Source organism: Lissotriton helveticus, chromosome 1_1 (assembly GCF_964261635.1).
Source record: "Lissotriton helveticus chromosome 1_1, aLisHel1.1, whole genome shotgun sequence".
In the NCBI taxonomy this organism is placed as follows: domain Eukaryota; kingdom Metazoa; phylum Chordata; class Amphibia; order Caudata; family Salamandridae; genus Lissotriton; species Lissotriton helveticus.
In genome coordinates, this window is record NC_136057.1 from 1,180,980,729 (window position 1) to 1,180,992,771 (window position 12,043).

At 42.6% G+C, this 12,043-nt stretch overlaps 2 protein-coding genes across 10 annotated transcripts in view; one reads left to right on the plus strand and one right to left on the minus strand.

The window, feature by feature from the left end:
• The window catches only part of PHTF2 (putative homeodomain transcription factor 2), a 488,580-nt gene extending 483,558 nt beyond the window's left edge, over nt 1-5,022 (minus strand). For all 6 annotated transcript variants that reach the window (XM_078679193.1, XM_078679174.1, XM_078679164.1 and 3 more), the window contains exon 1: nt 4,808-5,022. The gene's annotated coding sequence lies outside the window, so the exon portion shown is untranslated. The remainder of the gene's footprint in view (nt 1-4,807) is intronic.
• A 90-nt stretch (nt 5,023-5,112) lies between these two features.
• Nucleotides 5,113-12,043, plus strand: part of TMEM60 (transmembrane protein 60) — a 124,458-nt gene continuing 117,527 nt past the window's right edge. For 3 of the 4 annotated variants that reach the window (XM_078679223.1, XM_078679215.1, XM_078679205.1), the window contains exon 1: nt 5,113-5,333. The gene's annotated coding sequence lies outside the window, so the exon portion shown is untranslated. Of the gene's footprint in view, nt 5,334-8,959; nt 9,060-12,043 lie in introns of all 4 variants that reach the window. The other variant, XM_078679227.1, reaches the window with a different exon arrangement.

Consider the following 12,043-nt stretch of genomic DNA (forward strand, 5'->3'; position numbering starts at 1 on the left):
AGGCAGATCCACCATGTATGGTGAAAGAGGGGGGGGCAACAGATATTCCTGTTTTAAACCATTTTTGGTAGGGATTTTTGATGACATAACCCACCTACCTCCTAACAGAACATGATGCCAGGTAGCAGTATGAAGAGCAATAATTAGTTTAAGAAGACCCCTGGTATACCCATGACGCTCAACTTCCTCCAAAGGTCTGCTTGTCTACGTGATCAAAGACAGCTGAGTAGTCAATATAGGGCATATAGACAGGCATACCCCTTAGTTTCACGTATTTCTCCAAAATGAGATGTAGGACAGCTATATAATCCAGAATCAAGAGGCCTGCTAAACCAGGTCTGCTCCAATGGAATAATGCCCCCCATCCGTTCTAGTAGATTATACAATACACATTTAGAGAAAATCTTTCCTGTGGCATCCAACAGGGTAATCTGCCTATAATTACTAGGTATGTTTAGGAGGCCCATTTTGTGTAGCAGCAAGATGACAATACCCTTCCACAAACTGGGATTCTCCTCTGTATAATAATGGTACCGGAGGAGTGCCACTAAGTAGGAGGCCCATAGGTCCAGATCCAGTTTTATCATAGTAATGGGTAATTGATCAGGACCTCTTGCCTCGCGTTCCTGGCAACCTTAGGATAACACCTCCTGTTTAGTAGGAGAGGAACATGGAGGGCATCACCCAACAAATATCTCACAAAGGGCTTCATAACGTGATTGCTATCCATTTTATTATTCAAAGCATAGAGGGAAGTTATGCATTTCTGCCATTACATGCTCGTAAAAATATTTATCTTGGGTTTAGAGAAAGAGTCGCTATTCTCCCCTATACATTTCCAAAAGTCTTTTTGATTTTTACATTACACTGATTCTGTTATTTTTACCCAGATGTTACCCTACTCACCTAGTCCTTTTTCTTTACAAGCAAGAAATCCATGTATTAAGCTCTTTGGAATAAAATATGAACTGCCTTCTTTGTACATGATTAATAAGATTATTAAAAACAAATAATGTATTAAAATCCTTAGACTGCCTTACGGATTTTTTACACAGACTACCAACCAGATTCGGGGTTACCCTCACAAATCTTTGCATATGCTCCGCACAAATGGCAACAGGTAGCCACCCCGATGGAGAGAGGGTTTCAGTGATTTTCTTCAGTTCAACTGATAGAGACAGCGTATCTTTCTTAGTCCATAATATCTTCCCAATCACAGCACTAAATAACAAATCATCACAATCAGGGTTCTGCCAAGAACGTACATCATCAGGTTTCCCAATGATAGCAAGAAGTAGAATGTTGTGGTCGCTCCAAATATTATTTATCACCTTTAAATCTGATACGTAGGGAAAAACCATGTATGAACTAATTACATAGTCAGTTATCTGCGGCTGAAGAATTTCTCTACAACTCCATCTCCATATATCAAGATGGTTATTCTAGGGGGTTAAGTCGGCTCATTGTTTTACCCTCAGTGAGAGCTCTCAATAAGAGGAGATCAGCCAGTTCAGGAGCCAGGCCACAAACCCCTGTAGCTTGTTCTTTTGTTCTGTATAGATGCTCCATAGTGATTGTCTGGTAGATAGAGCTATTTGTCCTCATATTACATCATTATGTTCAAAACAAACAAAAATGATTTTGAAACCCTTCACAAACATAAGAATATTACACACAAAGAGTGGGTGACTTCATAGGACCTGGGCGCTCACTGGAAAGCCACACAATATCTAAACTGGTCTGCTCTCTCAACCACGGTGCTCTCAAAAGGGGACAGATTCACCTTACTACCCCAACTTCAATCCAAGGTTTGACAGAAAAATGACCGAAGGCACGCACCAACAGTTCATAGGCAATTACAATATATAGTCATAAACATGATGTTTTTTTCGATAGTTTTATTTTTGGCCTGTTGACCTCTTCTTTTTACCCTTCTTTTTTAGCCAACGAGTGAATTGTCGTCTTAGGGTATATACCTACAACTTCATCAGGGCTAAAACAACAGAACAACTCCAATTGTAATACTACATGTGATCCATAAATAGTCAACTGACCCATGTTCTGGTGACATAAGTGTGTTGACATTGAAATGTTATGTTGCATAACAGTGAAAACCCATGCGCAATATTTATAAAACTTATTAGATTAACTTAGCTTGAACACTGTCTACATACCAAATGGACATTTCCATAGATCATCCCCTACTACATCATCCTGTTTAAATGTACAAGTCAGGCAATAGTGTAGGGACCATATATCTCATTTCACCATCAAATGTCATGTGCAATTTAGCTATACAACAAGACAGTGGGGCTAGTAATGCAGGTTAAGTCACCATCAAACGGTGCAAATACTGATGGTGCATAATCAGAAATAACTCCCGTTTTAATCACCAACATCACCAAATTGGTACTATATAACTATACGTAAATGTTAAAGGCCTTTCCTGAAAGAAGAATATGGTCCATCATCAAATTGTTCCTAAGTGTCCACATTGTACACAACATCTGACATTTTGAACCCCTTCATAAACATATGAATATTACACACAAAGAGCTTGGGAACCATTTGATGCATATGCTGACTTATTATGAACAACAGCTATCAAGAACGCAAAGTCAATCTACAATCAGATACCGAAAGGTAAGCACAAGTATTCATAACAAAGGTAAGAGACAAAGGCAGCAAAAACAGAAAAGGCGTAGTTCTTACTCTACTTGCAAGAGCGCACTGTTGACACATGCAACAATCAGTCCCAAAAACAGCCTGGTACACACAGTAACACATACTTGCTAGAGATTATGCACAACTTACAAGTAAGTCAATTCAAAATGTGTTGGAGAAACAGATGTAAGCTAAGATAGTTCACTAGCTAGTAGAGCGGCGCTGAATAAAACACTGGTAGAAAGATATTGCACACATATTTCTAATTTTAGTTTGTGAGGTCAAACCAGGAAGCAAAAAGATCTTGCTAAATGTAAGTAAGTAATACTTTATTTGATTCACTTAATTAAAATTGTTACACATAATGTAATTATTCATAAAATTCGAGTAAAACAGACAATGATCTTGAAGAGGCTTCGTGCATGGCCTTCTGTGTCGTTAATTAAAACCATAGCAGAGACTTGGTCTGATGAGCCGTGAAGAAAAACCAAAAATAACTAGGGCACGTTAAAATACCTTTCATATCAACAGTATAAAAGCAAGAAAAAAATACTTGTCAACAAATGCTTCTAATGCATGATAACAACTGATAGTGCCCTAGGTTAATCGTACGTTGAGGGGCCGCATCTAAAAGTGCAACATGCTATAAGGTGTGTTACTGTGCAAACCAGTCCAAGTCTGGTGAGCAAATGCAGTACTTTTTAGGGTACGCAGTATCTTTTATTGCGACCGGTCCGAATCTACATAACTACCTTGCTTTTGACATTTTTCCTCACTCAGCTGAGTGCACAGAAACTTGTGTTGGATACCGTGGTTGTAATGCGTGGAACCTTGGAACCTGGTAGCGGCCAGCCACCTCAGACAGTTTAAGGTGAATAATATAAGAATGTTCGTGCTGGGTCTTAGTAATTTCGTGAGGCATATGCGGCCATGGCTTAAAGCGCAAGGAACTAAATGGCTTATTGGGTTTAAAGAACAAAGAAATCCCAAAAAGTGTGACTGAGCATGTGTATGACAGCAAAAAAAAAAAAGCGAACTTGGCTGTCTGGATTTGGCCTCGTTTCTAAGAAATGCTTGATATCAGATACAAGCATTCTGGAAGTAACTCAAAGTGTGATCTAACAACATAGAAATTAATGAGAAACATTCACCGAGCCATGGGACATCATGTCTTAGTCATGTTTGAATGCTTATATTGTTAGCTACATTCAGTGTTTTCTGATAAATGCGTATTTTCAACTCCGTGCACATTATTCGTCACCTTCCAGTGTCCCCCAGTAAGGTCTATACTGAGTAAGTTTTTTGATAAATCAACATTCTTCCTCCAAGCATGCAATCTGAATTCTTATGATTGTTTATTGGGCCTTTCATTGTTTGACTTAATTACACAAAATGAGTCACATTATGGTAAATATTGTATTAGCTGATGAAAAAAAACACGACTTAAAAATACCACCCCCCACTAAAAATTATTTTTTCCTAATTCAGTCGCCAACCCCTCTTTTGAGAACACTTTCTCGCTGACGAGATGCTCGCCTCCCTCTAGCCTCTGATGTCCCTAGCCCTTACTTACTAGCTAGCTCCCTGTCCCCACAGATGCCCCATGTGTCTCTTTACATTTTCTCTTTTTTCAGGTGGTCACGCCACCTTTCATCTCAACAAACTCCTTCTCTCTTGCTTTTCTTGGATACCCCTCCCCCACTTAAAATACCAGTCTCTGCCACTGCAGCTGTCGCTCTCTGTCCTCACTCAACCGGCCCCTTCCACTGACCTGTGTCATTCTAGGGAAACCGTGGCTCTTTCTTGGGACACCTACCCACCCCCTACTCTCATCAGATGATCCTCATCTCATCCATCAGGTGCTTTATTTTAAACCCACTGCCCCGCGCCCGCGGTGTATGCTCCAATCTCGTTTGCTTGCCCCTTTCTTCTTCTCTTTAAATGACCCCTCTATTTCTTCAGCTGACTGTGCTTATCCCCCTTCACTTCTGAAAGGCAGCTCTCCTCAGTTGTCCCCTTGCTCACCCGCCAGCTGCCGTGCTGACCTCTCCCTCTGTTTCGCATAGGAAGGATGCCCTCGCTGCTTTCCTTACCCTTGGTGGCTCAGATAACCTCAATGTCCCCCATGTTCCCCTCCCTGTACCTCTTTTTCCTGGAAGGCTGGCTTGGCTGTGCTCTTGGAGACGAGAGGGAGGGGGGCTTCTCCGAGTGGGGGCTCCCGCGTCGTGGCACTCGCGCCACCAAATATCTCGCGCTGGTAGCGGTAGTTCCCGTGTGCCCCCGTCTGACGGCGGCAGCATTCGTAAGTCGTGAGACGGCGTCGCTCTGGCTTCTATCGCCCGCTCTATTGTGTTTTAGCCCCCGGCGTAAACCAATAGAAGCCCTAAGCCGGCCGGCCAGTCTTCCAATGACAAAGCAGTCGTCACTGGAGGGGGCGGGCCATAAGTGGTGTGGGGTGCGTATGTGCCTGTCTCTGGAAGCTCCGCCTCCCCAGCGTTGCGCATGCGCGGGCCATCTGATTCCGGGACTACGAGGTTGCTGTTGCGAGGGTCGTTGTCCGTTGTGTCCGGGAGGCGGAAGAAGGTTCTCTGGGTGTCAGTGTGCAGCCCCTACCGAAGCATGGCTGGCAGAGGCTAGCCATAGGCAGCGCCGGTCCCGAAGGCCACGAGGTACCCACTACTGTCATTCTGTATTCCTTGACGTCACAAGCATAGTCAGTGATGGGCAAAAGAAGACAGGACCAGCCTGGACCACTGAGACGTGCCAGCCAGGGGTCCTGACTTTGTTTGCCCCATACGTCCTACTTAGCACAAGCCCTGAATGCTGCAATCTTAAGACGACCCCGTTCACAACAGTCCCCCGCATGCCTCTTAAGTCCTGGTATCTCGGACTTGGGATGTCACTCACAATAGTGTACACCTTTGCACCCTACGTGGTTTTATCACCTGGACCCCATATCCACCTTTCTGATCATTGTCTCCCACGGCAGTTTTAAGCTTTTTGCATAAATGGGATTGTTGAGTGCGTCTTGTTAACGAGGTGAGGTTAGGTTTGTTTACAAAATGCATCGCCACCTTACTCCACGTCTTCACTGGCAGTGTTTTGAGGGCTCCTAAGCTATACATCCGTGCTGCTGGCTGTGCTTTCTCATTTGTCCATTATGCACAAACCAGAACTGCAATGTCCCGAATTCATTACTTTGTAACTTGGAAGCCCCTATTGGAACGTGTCTAGGCTTTATGGCGGAGTGGGGTGACCACTCCATTTCTGCTTCTAGTGTGCAGCTTCTAGCCCTGTAGCAAGTTTCGGGAGTCCATGTCAAGCAAGACATCCAACAATGTTGTGGATTTTGGGGTGTGCTCGGTTACTTTTTGTTGATTTAAGTTGTCCTGTTCAATTGTTCCACTCGATAGAACCAAGCTCAAAACAGAACTTATGCCAAGCAGTCACGAGGACACTTTGTGATGGTCTCTTAGTGTCTTGATCATATCAATGATGCAAGAAGTCACCTACATCTTGCACATGTAACGCAAGAAGGCGAACATTTGTTATCTGTCTTCTGGCAACTGCTTGATAGAAGCGGAGTTGAGCTTTAACTGGACTGTGTTTCAGTTGTGCTTTGATTGGTCACGTTTTAGATTCAACTTTTAATTAGTGTGTTCTGGCTTACAGTTTGATTGGCGTCTATCAATGTGAATGTTGTGTGCTTTTACTCAATGTAGGATAAGACCAGTCAGAGCTGTAGTGTGTCAATTATGCATTTATAGAATATTGAGGCTGGAGCGGACTAACTGCTGGTGTAGGCAGTTGGCAAGAAGGACTAAGACTGAGCCGTAAACGAATGAAGTTGTGGCCCAGTGGCCTGTGAATAATTTAATTTGGGGTGGTCCAAGTATACCGTTTGCTTTTTAAAACCCTGGATGTAGCACCTCTCTTGTTAGATCATCAGAAAGGTCCCAGGTTCCTAAATTTGGTAGAACTTTAAGTAGAGTGATAGTGTGAGGTGGGCCAAGTGGTCACATTTGAACCACCAGGATATTGACTTATGCAATCTTAACATGAGATTTACTTCACAGTATTGGCGGAATGAGCCATCAGATGGAACTGAATGATTGAGAAGTGTATGCAAGGGCAAGTGCGTGTTCCGTTTGAGAAGTACACTTGCTTAAGAGACATGAAATAGGGCTATTTAGAGTTTGTTCTACACAGTTATTACTGGTCTTGGGGAAAATTAAGGACTCGACTGAATAACTGCATGCAGAAAAGCCTAAGCTCTCAGTGATGAGGTTTCTCATATTCCATTTGGAGAATAAGCTATTTATAGCATGCACCACTAATTAGAATGGAAAGGGCCCTAGTCCTGAATGTTTTAGGAACTATCTTGCTCATTTGCAGGCATGTGTGTCTGTTTTAAAAAATAGAAATATTGATGTACTAAATCTGGATAGACGCAAACTCAGCAGAAGGTTTGATGGAATGTCAGACATACTAAAGATGCTTGCAGTTCCAACAAGGGAGAGAATATTCAAACTTATGATTTAAATGATTATAGATTTCTGCATCACTTTTATAAGTACAAAATGCAACCACTGTGGTTTCAGAAATGACCCTGGTCTGTGGAGCTAGGTAAGAAGACATCTTTCAGAAAAACCCAGTGTGTGGCCTAGTACTTGGAGAGCTATATGACTTAATCTCCAGCTTTTGTAGTCCCAAGCCACTCTGTGATACAGAAAATCCTTTGAATTTTAACCAATAGTGACTGAAAAAAACTGTGAAGAGCCACAATGTTTCTCTCTATCAATGTACATGTTATGTGTACTTGTGGATCAGTTATCCCTCGTGGGAACTATTCAGTGGAAGCTTAATCAGTATAATCTCTAAGAAAGCTCAGTAACATATACATAGTTCATTTCACAAATAGAATGCTTGACATCTTGTGACTGCGTTGTGGACAGTGTTTCTTTGACTGCTATCGTACATTTGGAAAGTTTTAGATGGCATCTCTTACCCATCTACATGCCCGTCAGATTAGAAACGCCAATATTGGATTCCATTACTTCTGACAAAGAGGCTTTCTTACAATAATCTTTCTGGTTATTCTGTTTCTTGCTCAGGCTGTTATAGCCATGTAAAGTTTAGAGGAGAGTGTGCCTCCATTTCCTGTTACTAACCCACAGCATCAAACAGAAATGCTTTGTGTAGTGCCTATCACTAGGGCACAAGAGAGAGTATGTTTTGCATAAGAATAACACACCAATACATGGATTTACCCATGCACTATTGTTATAATATTTGTGTCACTGAAACTATAAATGATGTTAATCCAGACACCAGTGGCTAAGATGTCATGTGAAATCAAATGTGCGCCAGTAATGGAGCAGATAGAAACAGTAATCTAATAAACAAGAACAAATTCACTACCTACTCAACTAAAGATTAGAAGATTAAGTGTGCCTTAGAACCCACATGGTGTTTTTTAAGAACCCTTGCTCACCAACCTAGTTGATGACATGCTTCATCATTGGGTTCCCATGTTGGTTGCCGCATGCTTCCAGGATGTGCTACGATTCCTGATTACAGCGGAGCTGGTTTTCTTTGTGATTATGACAATGTGTGTGATGGTGATATGTGATTTAAAATTTGTTCAGGAACTCCTACCACATGTAGTGATTTTAATACTGGCGGTCCTGGTCAAACTGTAAAAACAGTCTTGGATCTTTATGAGGCTTAAATTGATCTGTTATCCTCAATGTGGTCAACATGTTTCAGCCATCTAACTTGGTGCCTCTATGGGTCAGTATGGCTTTTATCAGGACCAGAAGCAGTAAATGCATGCACGCTAAGACGTGCAAATAGAGGTTTGTACTTAGCCTTCAATCATGGAGTAAAAGTCACCTCTTTCGACAGTTTATGCGAAGAAAAGACCATGAGAAAACATATTTTAAGTAGGCAGTCATGCCTTGAGGCTGTTTGCAACCATTTGAGCACTGGCCCTAATAAGACCATGCAACAACTTATCATTGTGCCGGAGAATATGTTATAAATAATTCAGACCCACACTGTCATTTGTGGGGTAACATTTTCTCACATTCTATGTCTCCAAATGGAGTATTAGCCCTTATTTCTAATGACTATGCATATTACACAAGTAAAACACAAGACGCACATATATACAAGGTCCCTCTCGCTATAGTGGACACACCGATATAAACACGTCATAAATAGTATTTGTTATCCATTAGATTATGCTGGCAAGTGCTCATAATATGTTTTGTATTGGCGTTTTATTGTGTAGGGTACCAAGAAGTGGTTGTGAAGTCAGTGAATTTGTTACTCGTCTCTAGAGTTAAACTCAAGATGCCTGCTGAGATGAGCAAGAAGATTCTTCAGTATAAGTATGTGATCGCTGTGAAATAATTGTTCATGCGTCACTGCCTCATCATTGTAATTCTATGTTGTGGGTAATTATCGTAGTTTGCTTTTGTCTAAAGTCTGCCTGTTAGTTGTAGTAATGCACTTGTGCTTTGATATGTTTTACATTATGTTTAATTGTTCATTAATGTTTGCCATAGTTAATCGATTGATCTGTTAATTCAATATAGTTAAAACATAACATGGCAGGGAACATTTGGAACTTCCCTGAAAGGTTCAGCAACAATGGTGGGAAACACTTGTAAACAGCAAGCTCTTTGTTTATATATATATATATGCTATGTGTATTTTCGCCAGAATGTTTATTTAATCATCTTTGAGATTTTACAAACCTGTGCTAGGGAAAGAAATCCGCATGATACATTACCATGCAAGGATCTGCAGTAGAATGTACGGGTATTAACTAGGTGCACACACACAGAACACAGTGTAGTGTGTCTTATAATTACAGCAGTTGAGTGGATGTTAAACAATAAACCGCATATTAAACACGCTGAAATACAGTATTATTAACTGCACATTGGCAACGTCTCAGTCATTTAAAGGGATTTCGATCAAAGAGTAGTGGCTAGGACTGTGCTCAGCATTTCTAACTGTACAGACAAGCATCTTCATTACCTCCGACTTTCATACAAGTTAATCTCCGATTTAGAGCCGATTAGGAAGACGTAACTAGAGGAGTTGTGTAAGCACAGCCTCATGTCATACATACATTGCATGCACATTTTATATTTTTTATATTTGTATTGCACTAAATGCAATTATTACAGTATTGTTGTGCATTTTCTATTTGCCTGTCCATTGTCATTTTCAACAGTCAGACGGCAAGAGCATATTTATTCACATTAATTTGGAAAACAAGACCCAATCACATCAAATTACTTGTAAGGAAGTTAGTGACCTTGTTCGGGATTGTGGGCATTCAGACCCACCGACCCCTGTGGATTTCGAGGCTTCGACGCCCGTTCACTTCCGAAGATTATTCATGATCAAATCTCACACCTTGGAGTGCTCTCACCCTTCTCTTGTACTAATGAAGACCCCAGACTAAGGACTCCATTACCTTTGCTGCACATAGGGTTCGAAACATTGACGGTCCTTCATTATTTCAAGCACAGACGACCGAGATTAATTATCTGTGTCTACATAATGCTATGTTTATTTTGTATTAATTTGCCTTCACTACGCTGGATAGGTTTCAGCTAATCTTGATGTATATATTGCACATAACCTTTCCTACAATCTTCACAAGCACACATTCCTTCCAGAGCACTCTATCCCCCTTCTTCGAGCACCGTTTTTACCAAATGTACAATCTTGCTGTCCTCTATAATCATATGATGATCAGAGAATAAATTGCATTTATTTGATTTATGATGGTGACGTTGTATCACGCAAAAGTTACCTCTACTGTGACCATTTTTTTACTGTACTTTACCCGGGTCCAGTGGTATTTCGAGTTAACCCATTGTTGTGTAAAACTTTTGCACTGTACTGCAGGATCCTTCAGAAACACTTTTTATTCAGATTTGTCACACTTAGTGGAATGGTCAATAATTTTTAGCCATGGCAAACATTTTGCCTAGGGTAGGGGCTACTACCACAGCAGCCTTTACTGGAACTTACAATTTAGGCATGCATGATTGCTTGTCTGTGAAATATTCAGTTACTGCAGTCTATTTGTATTCACAAAGTAGACTTTTGTTGGTGTTGTCCTGGTGATGTATTAAATTCTGGCCAATCCAGCACATAACCTATATCAAATCTAGTCAAATCAGGTGTTTGTTAAGCGCAACTACTCACCGTAAGGGTCTCATGGTGCTGGGGGAGGGTGCGCAGGTTCCAGTCCATCAAAAAGGGGGTCTGTCGAAGAGCCAGGTTTTGAGGTTTCTTGCGAAGATGGGGAGCGATGTTATCTGTGTGAGGTGGAGCAGAAGGTTGTTCCAGGCTCTGGACGCGCGGAAGGAGAAGGAGCGGCCTCCCGATCTGGTCTTTCTGGTGCAGGGGACCACAGCGTAGGAGAGCTGAGCTGATTGTAGGGTCCTTTGGGGTGTGTGAAATTTGAGTTGGCTGTTCAGGTATGCTGGTCCGTTGTCATGGAGGGCCTTGTGAGCGTGGGTTAGCATCTTGAAGGTGACTCTAGCTTCGATGGGGAGCCAGTGGAGTGTGCACAGGTGCTGGGAGATGTGGCAGTGTCTTGGCAGGTTGAGGACCAGTCATGCGGTGGCGTTTTGGATGTTCTGTAGCTTGCGGGTGAGGTTTTTATTTATTCCTAAATAGTGTGTTGCCGTAGTCGAGCCTGCTGGTGACCAGGGCGTGAGTGACGGTCTTTCTGTGTTCGAGGGGAAACCATTTGTAGGTCTTACGTAGGAGGCGGAGGGTGTGGGAGCAGGGGGACGAGACAGAGTTGATCTGGCGGTCCATTTTGAGCTCTGAGTCCAGGATGATTTCCAGGTTGCGTGCATGGTCAATGGGGGGGGGGCACCAGGTGTCGTTCCAGGCGTCTGGGTTTGGGCCCATGATGAGTACTTCTGTTTTGTTGGTGTTTAGTTGTAGGCAGCTGTTTTTCATCCATTTGGCGACGGCTTCCATGCCTTCTCGAAAGTTGTGTCTGGCTTTGTTGGGTTCGTTGGATGTGGAGAGGATGAGTTGGGTGTCGTCTGCATGTGACAATGTTGAGTCCCTAGGTTCTGACGATGGGGGCGAGCGGAGCCATGTAGACGTTGAAGAGCGTAGGGCTGAGGGAGGACCTTTGGGGGACTCCGCAGGTGGTAGGTGTTGGGTCCGATGGGAACGAGGGGAGTCTGACCCGCTGTGTTCTGACAGAGAGAAAGGAGCGGATCCAGTCGAGGGCCTTGTCTTGGATCCCTGCATCTTGGAGTCTGCGTATTAGGGTGCGGTGAGAGACTGTGTTGAACACCGCTGAGAGGTCGAGGAGGATGAGGGC